The sequence below is a fragment of the Phalacrocorax carbo genome, unplaced genomic scaffold (genome assembly GCF_963921805.1).
Source record: "Phalacrocorax carbo unplaced genomic scaffold, bPhaCar2.1 SCAFFOLD_77, whole genome shotgun sequence".
Lineage (NCBI taxonomy): Eukaryota > Metazoa > Chordata > Aves > Suliformes > Phalacrocoracidae > Phalacrocorax > Phalacrocorax carbo.
In genome coordinates this window covers 418,638-439,015 of record NW_026990305.1, presented here as the reverse complement: position 1 = coordinate 439,015, position 20,378 = coordinate 418,638, and the positions used below count along the sequence as shown (strand labels likewise).

Sequence of the window (20,378 nt, the reverse complement as noted above, 5' to 3'; positions counted from 1 at the left end):
AAACGACGAGACCTTCGTGGGCGGGGACAAGCGCTTCCTCTCAAAACTGACAAGATGGATGCACAAGCAGCCCGCCTTCAAGACCTCAGCCCCTGAAGATGCAAGGAAGAAGCGCCACTCCCTAAAAGCGACAGCTAGCGAGCAGAGCCACTCATGCGGCTGGGAACGGCGCAGCACAAGACCACCGGCCAGAACCACCCGAGACGCCAAAACGATCCACGCTGGAAGCTTGCGACGCCAAAAGAGAAGCGCCCGATGGGCGCCGTGCCCACAACTAGGGCCTCGCCGGGCCCTACTAACGCTGCCGAGGCACCTGCCTCGATCCTACGGAAGAACGAACAACCGAGACCCGAGGAAGGTCAAACACACCCAACACCAAACACACAGACGCACTACGCAACAACATGCACAGCCTGGAACCGCCCTGCCCAGGGCACACGTTCCTGTCATATTTCAGAGGAACCCGCTCCATTCCCCTGCTCAAAGGGGACCGCTTCCTAGACAACCCTCTCCCCTACGCTCTCTTTAAAACCCCTTCCTGCCACAGCCAACCGTGCCCCCCTCGCTCCCCCAACCCCTTCCCCAGCACCGTTGCCTCAACTTAGCTTTCAAGGGGCCGAGAGTCTCCCTCTTCCCTTCCTTCTGAAGGACAAGCACACATCACTCCTCCAGTCACCAGCTGCCTCTTCGTCATCTGAAAAACAAAAACTATCACAAGCCCCACACAACAGCCCTGTCAGTCAGCATCCCATCGCTCTACAAAGACCTAGGCCGCTGCATCCGCCTACCTCAGATGCGCCCAGCTGCTCCGCTCACCCGGCTGCTCCGTGCCCATTCCGGACGAGGATGAACGCCACCCCCTGCAGCCCCTAGAGATACCACAGGATACACAAAGTTACCATCGCTCTGCCAAAAAAGGAAGAACGAACCACACCAGCCCCACGCCCCTCCCCTCTGCGACCCAGCTCACCTCAAATGCGCATCCAGGCCCAAAGGCAGCCGGCGCACAACCTGCAACGCCAAAGACAAACGCTTCAATTGGGTGGCCGTACGACACCTTGCTCTCAGACAACAGCCTGGCCTTCAAGCCCCTCACCTCTCGGACCTCTCGTCGCCATGCGGCGTCTCCCCTCCGAAGCCTGCGTGCGGCACCTGCAGGAACCCAAGCAAAAAAAGGACCCGCTCAGGTGCTGCGGGAGTCTCAGGATACCCGCACCAACCCCCCCATCTCAGACACGCACCTTTTCCTCGACAGCTCACCTGCCTGGCCTCCATCAGATACGGTCGCCATCTTGAGGCTCGCCCACCACCTGCAAGAGCCAAACGCATGTTGTTCACAAACACCTGCAACGCGACCCCTCAGGACGAATCGCTACGCTTCAGCCCACCCGTCACGGCTCGCCCTGTGCGATTCCCCTCCTGTGCCCGGATCCCGCTCGGCTCCTCGCACGCGCCCAAAGAAAAACACCATAATGGGCTCATAGAGCCAACAGCCGCATCTTCCCTCTAGATACATCGCACACCAACTCACCTGCTGACAGCGCCGTCCTCCATCACCCTGCACGACTCCTCCCTCGGCACCTGCCAAACCGATGTCAAACAAGTCACCTGCATGCACGGCGACAGCTGAAACACGACACAGGTCTCAATCGCATGCAGGAACACCCCTCGAGAGCCCAACTAGGGCGGCTCTTAAACATGAGCACAATACATCAAACATTAAGCCCAGCACACAGACAAGCCAGAACACCCTTGACATGCTACCTGCTCGGCTAAGACTCTAGCTCCCTCCCACAGACACCTACGGTTGTTCCCTGGGGGCCCACAAAACCCAACAGGAATTACTTCCCTCACCCACCGACAACAGCCAGTCGATCCGAGACGGCTGCAAAATTCCTTCCCCTCCTCCCCCACCCCCGCAAAGCCTGGGCGCATCCCTAGATGCCAGCACCACCCACCTCGCCCTGACTCTACATCCCCGGGCGGGGCGGCTCCAAGACAAACGCAGAACAACGCTACGCAGAACGCTACAAGCAACGGACCCCGAAGGATGAGAGGCAGCTCTCGGAGAGAACGACGACACCCAGACGGAACCCCCCGTCCGGCAAGACCGCCTGCGGGACCCCGACGGTGACGTCGGCAGGCCCTACGGCAACACCAGAGAACGCCAACAGCTTCGCGGACCGTGACAAGAGCTTCCTCTCACAACCGAGACGACAGACGCGCACGCAGCCCAGCTTCAAGACCTAACCGCCTAAGGACGCGAGGAAGAAATGCCAGTCCTCAAAAAACTCACAGCGACAGAGCGGCGCCGCTCACGCAGCCGGGAACGACGACGCCCAAGACGACCGTCCGAGACGCCAAAACAATCCACGCCTGAAGCTTGCGACGCCAGAAGAGAAGCGCCCGATGGGCGCCGAGCCCACGACTAGGGCCTCGCCGGGCCCTAGTAACGCTGCCGAGGCACCTGTCTGGCTCCTAAAGAACAAAGAGAACAACCGAGACCCGAGGAAGGTCGGAGACACCCAACACAAAACACACACGCTGCACAGTAACACACACAGCCTGGAGCCGCCCTGCCCGGCACACGCTCCCGTCACATTGAAGAGGAACCTGCTCCTTTTCCCTGCTCCCAAAGGGGACCGCTTCCCGGACAGCCCGCTCCGCTGCGCCATCTTTAAAACCCCTCCCTCCCGCAACCCCTTCCTCAGCACCGTTGCCTCAACTTAGCTTTCAAGGGGCCGAGAGTCTCGGTCTGCCCATCCTTCAGATACGGCTCGCCCACCACCTGCAAGAGCCAAACGCATGTTGCTCACAACCACCTGCAACGCGACCCCTCGGGACGAATCGCTACGCTTCAGCCCACCCATCACCGCTTACCGTAGCCTTCGCTGAGGTCTCATCACCACACTGTGTCTCTCCCACAAAGCCTACATGGAGCATGTGCAAGAACTTAAGGAAGAAGATACATGCTACGGTATTACCCACAACAGCAACCTACCCACGCCGAATCCCGTTCTCACACATCTTTTCTTTGACAGCTTGCCTGCCCAGCCTCTGTCAGTTCCAGCTGCCACTTTGAGGCTCACCCATCACCTGTAACACACAAGTAACACAGGTCACTTTTACCTTCGCTATCAACACAACACCTCAGAAAGAACCGCTACTTCAGCACACCAATCACCTCTCACCTTGATCCACTCCCCTCCCGTGTCCAGCTCACACTTGGCTCGTTCCTACCGCCTTCTAACCCCCCAAAACACACTGCAGACTCATTCAGCCGTCAGTCACATCTTCCTTCTATATACCACACACCGGCCTACCTTCTTACAGCATTTCCCCGGCTTTCCTCTGTCACCCTGAACAACTCCTCCGCCGCCTCTGGAAAAAAAGGACATGGTGGAAGTCACCTGGATGCACAGCAATAGCTTAACCGATCCATAGGTTTTGCTCCCACGTAGGAATACCATGTAGAGCCCAACTACCACCTGCCGTTAAAAGACATACGGTAACTCAAGCATTACACCCTATACACGTACAAACCTGAAGACCGTTAGGATGTACTCTCAGCTAGCACTCTAGCTGCCAGCTACATTCATCCCCTTAACATCTACAAAATACTACTAATGTTACTGACCTTTCCCATTGCTTTTGGCTCTCGGCTCTGCACAAGGCTACGCAGGGTTTTACAGAAGTCTATGGATATTAACTATCCACTTGTATCGCTCTTCTTTTTCTAAAGAAACAGCATATATAAATTCCCATACGTAAAAGCATACGGAACACTCACCCTAACCCCTACCGCATCTTATCAATACCCTTAACAGTTAATGTCGACACCTTCCAGATTACACAAGAGAGTTAATGAAAATAATTTTAAGATTCAATAAAGTTGAGAATTCCAATAATAAAAAGAAACATACTTAAAACTAAAAAGAAAAAAATAACAGAACAGCATACTATCAAGCCATCTTACCACACCTGAACCTCCAATGCAGTATTAGATAAGGAAAAACATATAAGTTTAGACACAAATGATCTTTCAAATTTAAATGCCACCAACCCTTATCGAGTTCTAAAAGCCTTACCTCCCACAAACATCTGCATTTCTTTAAATATCAAAACATACCTATCCAAAAGATTTAAACAGCTCAAAACTTACAATTAAGTGCACGAACACTAAAGCACCCACACTGGAGAAACCCAGGAGGAAAGTGAGCTCCCTCACCAGAGGCTGTGGCTCATATACCCCGGGCCCTGCCCACCACCCTTCCCACAATCACCTGGGAAAGGGGAGGGGTGAACCACCACAGGGTATAAAGGCAGCTGAAGGAACAGCAGGGAGTTTTCTCAAGTACTTTATGTTTACAGCATGGAAGAAAACTAAAAGAGTGGTTCTTACTGCAATTATACTACCGTTTGTTTTTCTTCACCTACGTGTATTGCAGCAGCAACGTAGCCAGGTAAGAAATTACATTTCATTTTCTTGGGATGCATACAGGGAAAAACCATGTCTTACTAATTTATAGAGAGGAACAGCTCCTGGATTATAACAACACTATTATGACCGTTAGTTGCATGTTTTACTTTTCTGTAAAACAGAAGAGTTATACAGTTATGGTTCACTTCTAGCAAAACCACACATACTATCTACATACTAGCAGAGCTATAGTCTAGCTATGACTGAATGGCAAAGTGAATTAAATCTCTGGTTCAAACAAAATTATTTTGTATAAATCACTGATAATTCAGAGTAATTTTGACACTCTCTGACTGATTTCCTTAAGAGATTGATAGCAGTCTCAAAGGACAAAAATTACGAAAGGGAAATACAGGAATGGTATCAAAAGTTATATGAAGAGTCCTAATGAGCATATAAGCAGCTAAATAAAGAATAAATGGGGAAGTGCAATAAAAACTCATTGAGACGTGTGTTGCTAAAAATAGATCCACGCTATTGATTCTCCGAGAACCTCGAGAGAAGATCAGAGCCACCCGTAGACATTTTTGGGGTACCAGATACCAAAGAGAAACATACAATAAGACAGAAAACAAATTAATTACTGCAGAGTACAAAGATGGCTTTAGGAAAGGTTCTGGCAGAACAAGAGGCGTTGTCACAGGGATAGAAATAGTTTCTAATGGACCAGAGAAACTAAAGCAGTGGTGAGAATGCAGGAAGCTCAAAAGGGAATTCACCAAACTAACAGATATTCTCGGGGGAGCCGGAACAGGGGGGCGGCAAAGAATTGAGAAAACAAAATGGGGATCGGGGTAACAGATACCGACTCAGGAATAGAGCTGGAGGGTAAAGAGGGGTGCAGAGTGCCCTTCTGAGCTAGAACAGAGTCCTGGGCTATAGGGGATGTCTCACGGGAACTCAGCAAACGGAGCAGAGGAGTGCCGAGGGAGCCCGAGACACCAAAGAACCCTTGGAGCGGGAGCCTGAGGGAAGTCTAGGAAAGGACCGTGACTAGGATAGAAGATGTCCTGAGGAAGGCAGAGAGACAGAAAAATATTTGGGGATGTGACAATTACATCCAGAGGGCATCTGAGCTCAGTAAACGCAACGTGAGAAAGCCAGGGAACAAATGGAGGCACAAACGGGAAGAAGAAAGGACAGAATGACTGCTGTGCGCAGCATATACAGACTCGGGAAATCTTCAGATGGTGAGAGAGGGGTGCGAGTGCCGCGGCAAAGCTAAAAGCGCGCAGAATGCGACCTCAAAGGGACCGGTAGGTGTTGCGGCGCCCTGAGGGGTCCCGGATGAGGCGCAGAGACAAAAGAATGCTCTGGGAAATGAGGATACGGTCTGGAGGGGTGTGACCAAATTACAGATCTCCTCAGGAGCCGGGGACCGGCTGGAGGTACCGTAGTCAGCAGACGGTATGCTAAGAGTGCTCCGAGGCACAAGCAAACCCGAAGACTGGGTTCAGAGATAACAAGGGAAGACCAAAGTCCGCTACTGAGCTAAAACAGGGTTGTGGGACGCAAAGGGGCTCTCTGGACGCACGGCGACTGGGAGCGGAGGGGTCACGAAAGGCTCGCGGGGTAAGAGATTGAAAAGGAGAGTAAATGCTACCAAAATACTGTGGAGCACAGGGAAGGTCTCGGGAGGCATCCTAGATGGCATAGAAAAGAAAAAGATTGCTCTTTTTTGGGAACAGATGTCTCGGGAGAGGTGCGATTGTGACAACAATGTGCCGCTGGGGAACGTCTAAGACGGTGAGGTAAAAGGACGATGAGGTAAAAGAAGAAATTTAAAAAGCTGTGACACTAACAAAAGACAAGAAATGATTCAAGTGCTAATACAGCCAATGGATAACATGAGGCAGAAAGGTTAAAAACTGATAGTAAAGAAATAGGGAAAAACATAAATACCCAAGGGCAATTGAATTGGAGATGTAGAAAAAAAAAATTAAACACTGAGGGATGTTAAAAAAACAAAGAGAAAAATGAAAAGACAGAGACAGCAAACTGAAACGGGAGCGAAAAGAAAGTTAAAATGCAGCGGTACTAATGAAAGATAAGAAATAATTCTGAGAAACAGCAAAGGGAATAACAGTAGACAGAACACTTAGGAAGCAAGACATTAGGAATGGGAAGGGCAAAAATAAACAGGGACCGCAATCTAAAAGAGAAAGCAAATTTTTAAATCTGTGACACTAAGGGAAGAGAAGAAGTAATTTTAAAATAAGACAGCAAAGGGGGTTAAAATTGGCATAGAAAAGGTTTAAAAAGCAAGGGGGATTATGGAAATAAAGATAAAATTTAACCCATAGGGACAGCAAACAGAGATGGATAAAGAAAACTGGTAAAGTGATGGTGTTAAGGGAAGACATATACTTTAAAGAAAACAGAGCAAAATAAGCACAGGACACTGGCTAAAGGAAGAAATCTGAAAAATGACGGGGATTAGGGAAACCGAGAGCAAACTATTAATAATAGGGATGAAAAATAGAAAAATATTATAAAAGCAAAGGTACTGCTACTAAAGACAAGAAATAACTCTAAAACATAAAGACACCAGATAAAATTATACAAAATTTTAGAGGCAAATACAATTCAAGAAATGAGGCAAAAGATTTAAAAATAGCAAAGGTCAAGTAAAATGGAAATGTAGAAAGTGGAAAAAGCAAGGTCATTAGTGAAAGAGAAGAAATAATTTTTTAAAACTTCCAAAGGAATGAGAGTTAACTTACAAATAACATTTAACAAGGAAGGGCTTATAGGGAAATAAAAGAAAAAAATTAAAACAGAGACGGTAACCTAGAAGAGAGGTAGAAAGAAAATGGAAAAAGCGAGGGCGCTAGAGAGAGACGAGAAATAATTTTGCAAAGACAGCAAAGGGAACGGAGGTTGCTGTAGAAAGAATGCTTAGCAAGCAGTGAGTATTAGGAAATAAAGACAATCTTATGAAATAGGGACAGCGACCCCAAAAAAGACATGAAAAGGAAATGTAAAAAGCGAGAGCGCTATGAAAAAGAAAAATAATTGAGAAGTAACACCAGCGAAAGAGACAAAAGGAGAAAACTTTAAAAGCCAAGGGATTAAGAGACAATAATAACTAAAAAATAGTAACAGAATTAAAACACAGACATAAAATTTAAAAAGTGATGGTGCTAAGGAAAATGCTGAAAATGAACAAGTGACCACAGCAAAGGTGATAATAGTACACAAAGAGAACACGATAAAAGCAAGGGTGGTTACGGTACCAATGGAAAAAAATTAAAAGGGATTGAATAAGGAGTTCCGCTATCTCAAAGGGGGAAAAGCATTCTTCCTTGGGAATTTGCAGGGCTCGGGGAGGCGGCTTTAAGGGAGACTTGGAGGGGAAGGGATATAGCCAGGCTCGCTAAAGAAGAGCCTAGGGGCGGCGTGCCGAGCTCGAGGGTGAAATCGATATCCCAGCTTGAGCGTGTCTATCCTGGTGCACGCAGCACGGATGCCGTAAGCCGGGAGATAGAAGCTGTTGTGCAGCGGGATAGCTTTGGTTTTCTTGCCGTCGTAGACATCGCAGAATCATAGAACATTCTGGGTCAGAAGGGACCCACGAGGATTAGAGTCCAACTCCTTTCCCTGCACAGGACAACCCAAAATTCACCCCACGCCTCCAATGGTGTTGCCCTAGTGCTGCTTGATTATTGTCAGGCTTGGCGTTGTGCCTGCTTCCCTGGGGAGCCTGTTCCATGTTCTGTGGCCCTCTGAGTGAAAAACCTTTTCCTAATACCCACCCTAAACCTCCCCTGGCCCATCCTCCTGCCGTTCCCTCAGGTCCTATTGTTGGTCACCGGAGAAAAATGATTGGCACCCCCTCCACCCCTTGTGAGGAAGCTGCAGAGGGGAGATGAGGTCTCCCTGTCTCTAGGCTTAATAAACCAAGTGACTTTAGCTGCTCCTAGTACGGTTTCTCACCACATGCGGTGGGATGCCTCGTATGATTCCAGTGCTGTGACGGATGGCTCTAATCTCTTACGAAAGGTTAGGCAAGGAAGGAGATGTGGTGGGGTGGCTCTGTATGTTACGTACTGTTTTGGCTGTAGAGAGCTCAATGATTGGGAGGATGAGGTTGATGGCTTATGGGTAAGGATGAGGGGAAAGGCCAACGAGGCAGGTATCCAGCTGGGGGTCTGCTGTAGACCACCTGACTGTAATGAAGAAGTAGCTGAAGAATTCTACAGGCAGCTGGCAGAACTCTCCCAATTGCTACCCCTTATTTTCACAGGGCACTTGAACTTACCAGATGTCTGCTGGAAAGAAAACGCAGCAGAGGAAACTGTCTAGGAGGTTCGTGGAGCACGTGGAAGGTAACTTCCTGATGCAGCTGGTAAATGAGCCTACTGGGGAGGTGCCTCGACTGACCTGCTCTTTGGAAACAGAAGAACTGGTGGGAGATGTGGGGGTTGGAAGCCATTTTGTGCCTAGCGACTGCACCCTGATGGAATTCCTGATGCCTGGCAAAATAAGGAAGGGGGGCTGGCAAAATCTATACCGTGGACTTGCGGAGGGCAGGCTTTGGACTCTTCGGGACGCTGGTTAAAAGGGTTCCTTGGGAGGAAGTCCTGAAGGGCTAAGGGGTCCTGGAAGGCTGGACGTTCAAGAAGGAAATCTGGAAGGTACAGAACCAGGTTGTCCCCGTGTGTAGTAAGACAAACGGGCAGGAAGATGACAGGCCTGGCTGAACAGAGAGCTTTTGTGGTGGCTCGGTGGGGGGTGAGGGGAAAGGAGAGTTTACTGCTTTTGAAGACTGGGTAGGCAAGTCAAGAACAGAACACAGAGCTTGTTATGCCAATCGGAGAGCAAACCAGGAAGGCAAAAGCCCAGCTAGAACTCAACTGGCCACTGTTGTTAGAGATGACAAAACATGCTTTTACACATATGCTAACAGCAGAAAGAGAGCCAAAGAGAATCTCCATCCTCTACTGGGGCCGGGGTGGGGAATGCTGCCACTGAGGAATAGACTGAGGTACTTGATGCCTTCTTGGCCTCAGTCTCTAGTAGACTGGCTGTTTATCACCAGGGTAGTAATGGGTCACCTTCAGTGCATTCACCAGGCATGTACAGGATGACCAGGGGATCAGGCCCAGACACCACAGGTTCTTGAAAGGCAGGTTCTGCCTGACCAACCCAGTCTCCTTCTATGACCAGGTGACCCACCCAGTGGATGAGGGAAGGGCCGTGGATGTTATCTACCTGTACTTCAGTAAAGCCTTTGACACTGTCTCCCACAGCATTTTGCTGGAGAAGCTGGTGGTTCCTAGCTTGGACAGGTGTACTCTTTGCTGAGTACAAAACTAGCTGGATGGCTGAGCCCCAAGAGTAGTGGTGAAAGAAGTTAAATCAAATTTGTGGCTGGTCATGAGCGCTGTTCCCCAGGGGTCAACTTTAGGACTAGTCTTGTTCCATGTCTTTATCAATGATCTGAATGAGGGGACAGTGTGCCTTCAGTAAGTTTGCAGATGATACCAAGTTGGCCGGGAGTGTTCATCTGTCTGAGGGTAGGAAGGCTCTGCAGAGGGATCTGGACAGGCTGGACCCATGGCCTGACATCAGTTCTATGAGAATTAACAAGGCTGAGTGCCAGGTCCCGTGCTCGGGTCACAACGACCCGATGCAATAGGCTTGGGGAATAGCGGCTGGAAAACTGTGTGGCAGAGAAGGACCCGGGGGTGCCAGTTGACAGCCGGCTGAACGTGAGGCAGCAGTCCGCCTGGGTTGGGAAGGAGGCCGATGGGGTCCTGCCTTGTATCAAAAATAGTGTGGCCAGCAGGAGTAGGGAAGTGATTGTACCCCTGACTTGGCACTGGTGAGGCCGTACCTTGAGTATCGTGTTCCCTTTTGGGCCCTTCAGTACAAAAAGGACATTGAGTAGTTGGAGTATGTCCAGAGAAGGGCAACAAAGCTTGGGGAAGGGTCTGGAAAACAAGCCTTATGAAGAGCGGCTGAGGGAACTGGGGTGGTTTAAATCTGCAGAAGAGAAGGCTCAAAGGAGGTTGTAGTGAACTGGGTGTAGGTTTCTTTTCCCAATGAGCTAGCGATTGGACAAGAGGAAATGGTGTCGAGTTCCATCAGGGAATGATCAGATAGGGTATTAGGAAAAATTTCTTTACCTGAAGAGTCATCAGGTATTGGAACAGGCTGCCCAGAGAGGTGGTGCAGTTGCCCTCCCTGGAGGCGTTAGAAAGATGCGTACACGTGGCACTTGAGGACGTGCTTTAGGAGCCATGGTAGTATGGGGTTGATGACTGGACTCAATGATATCACAGGTCTCTTCCAACCTTAGGTCTATTAAAAAAATAAACAGTGACCTTGATAAAATATTTTAAAAGCAATGGGGTGCACGGACAACAAATAACCCTTAAAATTAGGGATTGGCAGCTTCGTAAAACTAAACCTAGAAAGAGAATTTTAAAAGCAATGGGGTAAGGGACAGACAGGAAAAAGTAAGAAATAAGGTCCGCAAACTAAATCAGTGAAGACAAACAAAACTGAAAAAGTGATTTAGTTGAGGACAGGCAGGAAGAAACAAACGTGGATGTGGAAATCAACGTAGACAGACAGCACAAATGTAGAAATCAACGGGGTTCTGGCCACATGGGTAGAAGTGAAATATCAAGAGAGGGAGATGGATAGATGGCCACAGAGAAAGGACGTAGGAAGAGCAAACCGGGGCAGAGCAGAGGGAGTCACTTCAATGGAGATAGGTCGCTGGGTAGAGGCAGACCTGGAAATGCAATTTTTACAAGTAATAGGGAAGAAAGAAATAATAGCAGGTGTGGAGCCAGAAAAGGAGAGGTATAGGAAGGCCACATAGAAGGCGACGGGGTGCAGGGCAGTATTGGCAGAAGACCAAAAAGCTTTGGAGAACTGTGCAGCCCGAAAAGGAGACAGAGGCAGGGACAGGCAAGGAGGCAGACAGAGACTGGGAAAAGCATAGCGGGTGGAGTGAGCAAGCAACTCCCTGGTGCAGAGTTGCCAGCTGGGGCTAAACCACGGCACGCGCTTGTCCTGGTTTGGCCGGGAGCGGACCGTCGGTCGCCTGGCTCCTGGAGCAGCAGGCTGCTGGGCAGAGGGGGAGGCCACCAAAGATAAGGAGCAGGGCACAGGACAGTAGGAAGAGAGAAGAGAAAAGTGGCATGCGGCTGGATGGGGCGGGGGGGACGTGTGTACGTGTAGTGAGAAAGCATGAGGCAGGGAACAGGACGGCCAGAGAAGGACAGGGAGCCTGACTGAGGTGGAGATAAAAGCAGTAGAGAGAGGGGAAGAGAGGCAGCAGAAAGAGGGGGGAAGAGCAGGACACAGACCAACAAAGAAGGAAGAGGAGCAGGCTGGAGACGCACAAAGAACCTGGGGCAGGCAGCACGACAGCGAGGGAGGAAAGAAGAATAGGGGCAGGAAGCTGGACCGAGCGCGATGGAGAAAGACAAGACAAGCGACAAGAACAGGGCAGAAAGGGAAGAATGAAGCCACGGGGACAGGGAGCCGAGACAGCCAACGACAGAGGGAAGGGGCCGGGGAGGGAAAACCACAAAACGAACGACGGGGCTACGTGGTACAGAGCATGAGCAGGGAGGGAATTAACAATTAGGGACAGGGAGCCAGAGGAAAAAGAAAATACACCAAAAGGGAGACGGAGAGCAAAAGGAATCGCAATGCGTACAGAAAGAAGAGAGAACCAATTCTAAAATAGGGACATGGGGAAGCCAGAAAGGACAAAAGCTACAGGCTACAGGGCAGAGAGGGAAGAATTAACGAATAGACACAGAGAGCTGGGCAGAAAGAGACGGAGAAAGGCTAAAGATCACACGGCCACCAGGGAAGAGAGGGAGGAATTTAAAAAACAGGGGCAAGAAGCCAGAGAGAGGGAGAGAGAGGCAACAATAAAATGGGGACGGGCCACAGGGCAGCGAGGAGGGAACCGAGGAATGAGAAAGAGGCCAAAGAGAACACAATGTAGTATGGAAAAAAGGAACAGCGGCCTAGGGGGAAGGAGGAATTAAAGATCAGGCACTGGGAGGCAGACAGAGACAAACGAAGAAACAAGTGAAAACAAACCAACAGCAATGGGCTAGCAAGACAGAGAGGGAGGAAATTGGGCAATAAATCATAGCAGCAAGGAGCTGGACAGAGAGAGATGAGGACAAACAAACAGCACGGGTCTACGTGACAGAGAACGTGGAATTAGAACACAGAGAGGGAGCCTGTCAGAGGTGGAGATAAAAGCAGCAGAGAGGGGAAGAGAGGGAGCAGAAAGAGGGAAGAGCAGGACAGAGACCAAGAAAGAACGATGAGGAGCAGGCTGGAAACACACAAAGAACCTGGGGCAGGCAGCACGACAGCGAGGGAGGAATGAAGAATAGGGGCAGAAAGCTGACAGAGCAAGATGGAGAAAGACAAGAAAAGCGACAAGAACAGGGCAGAGAGGGAAGAAAGAAGCCACAGGGACAGGGAGCCTAGACAGCCAACGACAGAGGGAAGGGGCCGGGGAGGGAAAACCACAAAACGAACCACGGGGCTACGTGGTACAGAGCATGAGCAGGGAGGGAATTAACAATTAGGGACAGGGAGCCAGAGGAAAAAGAAAATACACCAAAAGGGAGACGGAGAGCAACAGGAATCGCAATGCGTACAGAAAGAAGAGAGAGAAACAATTCTAAAATAGGGACATGGGGAAGCCAGAAAGGACAAAAGCTACAGGCTACAGGGCAGAGAGGGAAGAATTAACGAATAGACACAGAGAGCTGGGCAGAAAGAGACGGAGAAAGGCTAAAGATCACACGGCCACCAGGGAAGAGAGGGAGGAATTTAAAAAACAGGGGCAAGAAGCCAGAGAGAGGGAGAGAGAGGCAACAATAAAATGGGGACGGGCCACAGGGCAGCGAGGAGGGAACCGAGGAATGAGAAAGAGGCCAAAGAGAACACAATGTAGTATGGAAAAAAGGAACAGCGGCCTAGGGGGAAGGAGGAATTAAAGATCAGGCACTGGGAGGCAGACAGAGACAAACGAAGAAACAAGTGAAAACAAACCAACAGCAATGGGCTAGCAAGACAGAGAGGGAGGAAATTGGGCAATAAATCATAGCAGCAAGGAGCTGGACAGAGAGAGATGAGGACAAACAAACAGCACGGGTCTACGTGACAGAGAACGTGGAATTAGAACACAGAGAGGGAGCCTGTCAGAGGTGGAGATAAAAGCAGCAGAGAGGGGAAGAGAGGCAGCAGAAAGTGGGAAGAGCAGGACAGAGACCAAGAAAGAACGATGAGGAGCAGGCTGGAAACACACAAAGAACCTGGGGCAGGCAGCACGACAGCGAGGGAGGAATGAAGACTAGGGGCAGAAAGCTGACAGAGCAAGATGGAGAAAGACAAGAAAAGCGACAAGAACAGGGCAGAGAGGGAAGAAAGAAGCCACAGGGACAGGGAGCCGAGACAGCCAACGACAGAGGGAAGGGGCCGGGGAGGGAAAACCACAAAACGAACGACGGGGCTACGTGGTACAGAGCATGAGCAGGGAGGGAATTAACAATTAGGGACAGGGAGCCAGAGGAAAAAGAAAATACACCAAAAGGGAGACGGAGAGCAACAGGAATCGCAATGCGTACAGAAAGAAGAGAGAACCAATTCTAAAATAGGGACATGGGGAAGCCAGAAAGGACAAAAGCTACAGGCTACAGGGCAGAGAGGGAAGAATTAACGAATAGACACAGAGAGCTGGGCAGAAAGAGACGGAGAAAGGCTAAAGATCACACGGCCACCAGGGAAGAGAGGGAGGAATTTAAAAAACAGGGGCAAGAAGCCAGAGAGAGGGAGAGAGAGGCAACAATAAAATGGGGACGGGCCACAGGGCAGCGAGGAGGGAACCGAGGAATGAGAAAGAGGCCAAAGAGAACACAATGTAGTATGGAAAAAAGGAACAGCGGCCTAGGGGGAAGGAGGAATTAAAGATCAGGCACTGGGAGGCAGACAGAGACAAACGAAGAAACAAGTGAAAACAAACCAACAGCAATGGGCTAGCAAGACAGAGAGGGAGGAAATTGGGCAATAAATCATAGCAGCAAGGAGCTGGACAGAGAGAGATGAGGACAAACAAACAGCACGGGTCTACGTGACAGAGAACGTGGAATTAGAACACAGAGAGGGAGCCTGTCAGAGGTGGAGATAAAAGCAGCAGAGAGGGGAAGAGAGGCAGCAGAAAGTGGGAAGAGCAGGACAGAGACCAAGAAAGAACGATGAGGAGCAGGCTGGAAACACACAAAGAACCTGGGGCAGGCAGCACGACAGCGAGGGAGGAATGAAGAATAGGGGCAGAAAGCTGACAGAGCAAGATGGAGAAAGACAAGAAAAGCGACAAGAACAGGGCAGAGAGGGAAGAAAGAAGCCACAGGGACAGGGAGCCTAGACAGCCAACGACAGAGGGAAGGGGCCGGGGAGGGAAAACCACAAAACGAACCATGGGGCTACGTGGTACAGAGCATGAGCAGGGAGGGAATTAACAATTAGGGACAGGGAGCCAGAGGAAAAAGAAAATACACCAAAAGGGAGACGGAGAGCAACAGGAATCGCAATGCGTACAGAAAGAAGAGAGAACCAATTCTAAAATAGGGACATGGGGAAGCCAGAAAGGACAAAAGCTACAGGCTACAGGGCAGAGAGGGAAGAATTAATGAATAGACACAGAGAGCTGGGCAGAAAGAGACGGAGAAAGGCTAAAGATCACACGGCCACCAGGGAAGAGAGGGAGGAATTTAAAAAACAGGGGCAAGAAGCCAGAGAGAGGGAGAGAGAGGCAACAATAAAATGGGGACGGGCCACAGGGCAGCGAGGAGGGAACCGAGGAATGAGAAAGAGGCCAAAGAGAACACAATGTAGTATGGAAAAAAGGAACAGCGGCCTAGGGGGAAGGAGGAATTAAAGATCAGGCACTGGGAGGCAGACAGAGACAAACGAAGAAACAAGTGAAAACAAACCAACAGCAATGGGCTAGCAAGACAGAGAGGGAGGAAATTGGGCAATAAATCATAGCAGCAAGGAGCTGGACAGAGAGAGATGAGGACAAACAAACAGCACGGGTCTACGTGACAGAGAACGTGGAATTAGAACACAGAGAGGGAGCCTGTCAGAGGTGGAGATAAAAGCAGCAGAGAGGGGAAGAGAGGCAGCAGAAAGAGGGAAGAGCAGGACAGAGACCAAGAAAGAACGATGAGGAGCAGGCTGGAAACACACAAAGAACCTGGGGCAGGCAGCACGACAGCGAGGGAGGAATGAAGACTAGGGGCAGAAAGCTGACAGAGCAAGATGGAGAAAGACAAGAAAAGCGACAAGAACAGGGCAGAGAGGGAAGAAAGAAGCCACAGGGACAGGGAGCCGAGACAGCCAACGACAGAGGGAAGGGGCCGGGGAGGGAACACCACAAAACGAACCATGGGGCTACGTGGTACAGAGCATGAGCAGGGAGAGAATTAACAATTAGGGACAGGGAGCCAGAGGAAAAAGAAAATACACCAAAAGGGAGACGGAGAGCAAAAGGAATCGCAATGCGTACAGAAAGAAGAGAGAGAAACAATTCTAAAATAGGGACATGGGGAAGCCAGAAAGGACAAAAGCTACAGGCTACAGGGCAGAGAGGGAAGAATTAACGAATAGACACAGAGAGCTGGGCAGAAAGAGACGGAGAAAGGCTAAAGATCACACGGCCACCAGGGAAGAGAGGGAGGAATTTAAAAAACAGGGGCAAGAAGCCAGAGAGAGGGAGAGAGAGGCAACAATAAAATGGGGACGGGCCACAGGGCAGCGAGGAGGGAACCGAGGAATGAGAAAGAGGCCAAAGAGAACACAATGTAGTATGGAAAAAAGGAACAGCGGCCTAGGGGGAAGGAGGAATTAAAGATCAGGCACTGGGAGGCAGACAGAGACAAACGAAGAAACAAGTGAAAACAAACCAACAGCAATGGGCTAGCAAGACAGAGAGGGAGGAAATTGGGCAATAAATCATAGCAGCAAGGAGCTGGACAGAGAGAGATGAGGACAAACAAACAGCACGGGTCTACGTGACAGAGAACGTGGAATTAGAACACAGAGAGGGAGCCTGTCAGAGGTGGAGATAAAAGCAGCAGAGAGAGGGGAAGAGAGGCAGCAGAAAGTGGGAAGAGCAGGACAGAGACCAAGAAAGAACGATGAGGAGCAGGCTGGAAACACACAAAGAACCTGGGGCAGGCAGCACGACAGCGAGGGAGGAATGAAGACTAGGGGCAGAAAGCTGACAGAGCAAGATGGAGAAAGACAAGAAAAGCGACAAGAACAGGGCAGAGAGGGAAGAAAGAAGCCACAGGGACAGGGAGCCGAGACAGCCAACGACAGAGGGAAGGGGCGGGGGAGGGAACACCACAAAACGAACCACGGGGCTATGTGGTACAGAGCATGAGCAGGGAGAGAATTAACAATTAGGGACAGGGAGCCAGAGGAAAAAGAAAATACACCAAAAGGGAGACGGAGAGCAAAAGGAATCGCAATGCGTACAGAAAGAAGAGAGAACCAATTCTAAAATAGGGACATGGGGAAGCCAGAAAGGACAAAAGCTACAGGCTACAGGGCAGAGAGGGAAGAATTAATGAATAGACACAGAGAGCTGGGCAGAAAGAGACGGAGAAAGGCTAAAGATCACACGGCCACCAGGGAAGAGAGGGAGGAATTTAAAAAACAGGGGCAAGAAGCCAGAGAGAGGGAGAGAGAGGCAACAATAAAATGGGGACGGGCCACAGGGCAGCGAGGAGGGAACCGAGGAATGAGAAAGAGGCCAAAGAGAACACAATGTAGTATGGAAAAAAGGAACAGCGGCCTAGGGGGAAGGAGGAATTAAAGATCAGGCACTGGGAAGCAGACAGAGACAAACGAAGAAACAAGTGAAAACAAACCAACAGCAATGGGCTAGCAAGACAGAGAGGGAGGAAATTGGGCAATAAATCATAGCAGCAAGGAGCTGGACAGAGAGAGATGAGGACAAACAAACAGCACGGGTCTACGTGACAGAGAACGTGGAATTAGAACACAGAGAGGGAGCCTGTCAGAGGTGGAGATAAAAGCAGCAGAGAGGGGAAGAGAGGCAGCAGAAAGAGGGAAGAGCAGGACAGAGACCAAGAAAGAACGATGAGGAGCAGGCTGGAAACACACAAAGAACCTGGGGCAGGCAGCACGACAGCGAGGGAGGAATGAAGACTAGGGGCAGAAAGCTGACAGAGCAAGATGGAGAAAGACAAGAAAAGCGACAAGAACAGGGCAGAGAGGGAAGAAAGAAGCCACAGGGACAGGGAGCCGAGACAGCCAACGACAGAGGGAAGGGGCCGGGGAGGGAACACCACAAAACGAACCATGGGGCTACGTGGTACAGAGCATGAGCAGGGAGAGAATTAACAATTAGGGACAGGGAGCCAGAGGAAAAAGAAAATACACCAAAAGGGAGACGGAGAGCAAAAGGAATCGCAATGCATACAGAAAGAAGAGAGAGAAACAATTCTAAAATAGGGACATGGGGAAGCCAGAAAGGACAAAAGCTACAGGCTACAGGGCAGAGAGGGAAGAATTAACGAATAGACACAGAGAGCTGGGCAGAAAGAGACGGAGAAAGGCTAAAGATCACACGGCCACCAGGGAAGAGAGGGAGGAATTTAAAAAACAGGGGCAAGAAGCCAGAGAGAGGGAGAGAGAGGCAACAATAAAATGGGGACGGGCCACAGGGCAGCGAGGAGGGAACCGAGGAATGAGAAAGAGGCCAAAGAGAACACAATGTAGTATGGAAAAAAGGAACAGCGGCCTAGGGGGAAGGAGGAATTAAAGATCAGGCACTGGGAGGCAGACAGAGACAAACGAAGAAACAAGTGAAAACAAACCAACAGCAATGGGCTAGCAAGACAGAGAGGGAGGAAATTGGGCAATAAATCATAGCAGCAAGGAGCTGGACAGAGAGAGATGAGGACAAACAAACAGCACGGGTCTACGTGACAGAGAACGTGGAATTAGAACACAGAGAGGGAGCCTGTCAGAGGTGGAGATAAAAGCAGCAGAGAGAGGGGAAGAGAGGGAGCAGAAAGTGGGAAGAGCAGGACAGAGACCAAGAAAGAACGATGAGGAGCAGGCTGGAAACACACAAAGAACCTGGGGCAGGCAGCACGACAGCGAGGGAGGAATGAAGACTAGGGGCAGAAAGCTGACAGAGCAAGATGGAGAAAGACAAGAAAAGCGACAAGAACAGGGCAGAGAGGGAAGAAAGAAGCCACAGGGACAGGGAGCCGAGACAGCCAACGACAGAGGGAAGGGGCGGGGGAGGGAACACCACAAAACGAACCACGGGGCTATGTGGTACAGAGCATGAGCAGGGAGAGAATTAACAATTAGGGACAGGGAGCCAGAGGAAAAAGAAAATACACCAAAAGGGAGACGGAGAGCAAAAGGAATCGCAATGCGTACAGAAAGAAGAGAGAACCAATTCTAAAATAGGGACATGGGGAAGCCAGAAAGGACAAAAGCTACAGGCTACAGGGCAGAGAGGGAAGAATTAACGAATAGACACAGAGAGCTGGGCAGAAAGAGACGGAGAAAGGCTAAAGATCACACGGCCACCAGGGAAGAGAGGGAGGAATTTAAAAAACAGGGGCAAGAAGCCAGAGAGAGGGAGAGAGATGCAACAATAAAATGGGGACGGGCCACAGGGCAGCGAGGAGGGAACCGAGGAATGAGAAAGAGGCCAAAGAGAACACAATGTAGTATGGAAAAAAGGAACAGCGGCCTAGGGGGAAGGAGGAATTAAAGATCAGGCACTGGGAGGCAGACAGAGACAAACGAAGAAACAAGTGAAAACAAACCAACAGCAATGGGCTAGCAAGACAGAGAGGGAGGAAATTGGGCAATAAATCATAGCAGCAAGGAGCTGGACAGAGAGAGATGAGGACAAACAAACAGCACGGGTCTACGTGACAGAGAACGTGGAATTAGAACACAGAGAGGGAGCCTGTCAGAGGTGGAGATAAAAGCAGCAGAGAGGGGAAGAGAGGCAGCAGAAAGTGGGAAGAGCAGGACAGAGACCAAGAAAGAACGATGAGGAGCAGGCTGGAAACACACAAAGAACCTGGGGCAGGCAGCACGACAGCGAGGGAGGAATGAAGAATAGGGGCAGAAAGCTGACAGAGCAAGATGGAGAAAGACAAGAAAAGCGACAAGAACAGGGCAGAGAGGGAAGAAAGAAGCCACAGGGACAGGGAGCCTAGACAGCCAACGACAGAGGGAAGGGGCCGGGGAGGGAACACCACAAAACGAACCATGGGGCTACGTGGTACAGAGCATGAGCAGGGAGGGAATTAACAATTAGGGACAGGGAGCCAGAGGAAAAAGAAAATACACCAAAAGGGAGACGGAGAGCAACAGGAATCGCAATGCGTACAGAAAGAAGAGAGAAACAATTCTAAAATAGGGACATGGGGAAGCCAGAAAGGACAAAAGCTACAGGCTACAGGGCAGAGAGGGAAGAATTAATGAATAGACACAGAGAGCTGGGCAGAAAGAGACGGAGAAAGGCTAAAGATCACACGGCCACCAGGGAAGAGAGGGAGGAATTTAAAAAACAGGGGCAAGAAGCCAGAGAGAGGGAGAGAGAGGCAACAATAAAATGGGGACGGGCCACAGGGCAGCGAGGAGGGAACCGAGGAATGAGAAAGAGGCCAAAGAGAACACAATGTAGTATGGAAAAAAGGAACAGCGGCCTAGGGGGAAGGAGGAATTAAAGATCAGGCACTGGGAGGCAGACAGAGACAAACGAAGAAACAAGTGAAAACAAACCAACAGCAATGGGCTAGCAAGACAGAGAGGGAGGAAATTGGGCAATAAATCA

General features: G+C 50.0%; 1 long non-coding RNA gene across 3 annotated transcripts; it reads right to left on the bottom strand.

The window, feature by feature from the left end:
- Positions 1–966: 966 nt before the first annotated feature.
- Positions 967–2,756, bottom strand: LOC135310992 (uncharacterized). Of its 3 annotated transcripts, none has more exons than XR_010370904.1 (5): positions 2,727–2,756; positions 1,532–1,691; positions 1,242–1,310; positions 1,097–1,152; positions 967–1,011 (listed from the first exon to the last, which is right to left on the bottom strand). It is a non-coding gene; the product is annotated as an uncharacterized LOC135310992 (long non-coding RNA). The 3 variants fall into 3 exon arrangements; XR_010370903.1 differs by lacking the exon at positions 2,727–2,756 and adding an exon at positions 2,297–2,445; XR_010370902.1 differs by lacking the exon at positions 2,727–2,756 and having other exon boundaries at positions 1,532–1,824.
- Between the last annotated feature and the right edge of the window lie 17,622 nt (positions 2,757–20,378).